This window comes from Sarcophilus harrisii, chromosome 3 (assembly GCF_902635505.1).
Source record: "Sarcophilus harrisii chromosome 3, mSarHar1.11, whole genome shotgun sequence".
Lineage (NCBI taxonomy): Eukaryota > Metazoa > Chordata > Mammalia > Dasyuromorphia > Dasyuridae > Sarcophilus > Sarcophilus harrisii.
Genome location: NC_045428.1, coordinates 488305349 through 488307215, shown reverse-complemented (window position 1 = coordinate 488307215; position 1867 = coordinate 488305349).

Here is a 1867-nt window from a genome sequence, read left to right as displayed (position 1 = left end):
TGACTATGAACCATTACATAGAATTCCCAATCCCTCTATTTTTGTCCACCTGCATTTTTGATTTCCTTCACAGGCTAATTGTACAATATTTCAAAGTCCAATTCTTTTTGTACAGCAAAATAACTGTTTGGACATTTATACATATATTGTATTTAATTTATACTTTAATATATTTAACATGTATCGGTCAACCTGCCATCTGGGGGGGGGGGGGGGGAGAAAGGAGGGGAAAGTTGGAACAAAAGGTTTTGCAACTGTCAATGCTGAAAAATTACCCATGCATATATCTTGTAAATAAAAAGCTATATATATATATATTTTAAAGATAATGAGACCCTCTGGGAGTTCATGTTTGTAGATGAGATGACATTGTGCTGATTAATCAGTCTGCAGTATAAGTATCTCCTCAATCAGATTCATAATCCTTGAAAAAGGACTGTCCTCACAGGAGGAATCAAATGATTAAAAGTGTTTGTCATTCAGATAATGGTATACAATTAAGTAACTAGCCCACTGATTTAGTCCATAAAAAGATGTTATGTTGGATTTGCACTAGAGATGGATAGTAAACTGGACTTAGAATTGAATGAGAGGAAAGAAACAGAGGAGATCACATTGGGGAAATTGTACTGTTCTTTCAATGATCCTAAACTTCTCCTTGACACAAAAAGCCCTCTTTTTGATGGCAATATTTTGATAGCTTAATCATTCTTCAAATCCTAGAAAATCATAATTTCAAAAAAATTCAAGATTTCAGGAGACCCAAAATGTAATAGAGAAATAGCATAAACATAAATTATCTTCAGCATATTTCCTGTGATGAGTTGTATATGAAAAATGTAAAAGATTTCATCCAGGAAATGTGTGATCAGAAAAGTAGGTGAGCCAATAACATAGCTGGTATGAAAGGCAACAAGATAACAACTTGAGTCCTGCCCTACTAATCCACAAAATGTGAAGGGGGGAAAAAGACCTAAAGGAAAGCATCCAGCATGTTGGATAGTTTCTTTAAGAATGATTCTTGGGAAGACTTGGCTAAGAATCACACAGGAAATGAAACCATGGATGAGTTGTAATTACTACCATTTAAGGGAGTATTCACATCAGTCAGACCACAAATCCATTGAAAAAACTGCTTTACTCATTGGACAATATATCTAGAGCTGAAAAAGACCTTAGTCTTTTAGTCCAACTCATTTATTTACTACATGGAGAAACTTAGGTTAAAAAGTAAATGACTTGATCTAGATCTCACAGGTAGTCAATAGCTAGGGTTTGAACTCAAGTTAAATAATAATCTATATAATCTGTATAATTATCAATCTGTATAATTTCTCATCCGTATAATCTATAAAATAATTTCTCTCTGTATAATCTATATAATTCTCATCTGTATATAGCTGGACAAGGAAATGGCAAACCACTCCAGTATTTTTGCCAACTAAACCCTAACTGAGGTCACAAAGAATTGGACACAACTCAAATAACTAAACATACAGATATCAAATAAGTATAAAAAGGTGGAAAAGAGAGTTCTATTTCTATGGGATTTCAGTTTTATAAAATGATAGGACAGAACTTCCACAGCAGGAAATAAAATGGAATTTAGCTTTGTAAGGAAGGACAGATGTGGGTTAACAAAAATTACAAGTTCCTTACCTGTTGGACCACTCCTCAGTTTTCTTGGATGGCTCTTCATCTGGGTCATGTCCATGAACCATTCTATCCTTCCATTTTATTTTGTGTGGTGATCTCCCATGTTTTGTTGTCTATACTAATGATTCTCAGATCCTTATCCATTCCTAAATATTCCTTAGGTTCTAGACTCATATCTCTATCTATGGACATCTCAAACTAGTTGTAGATA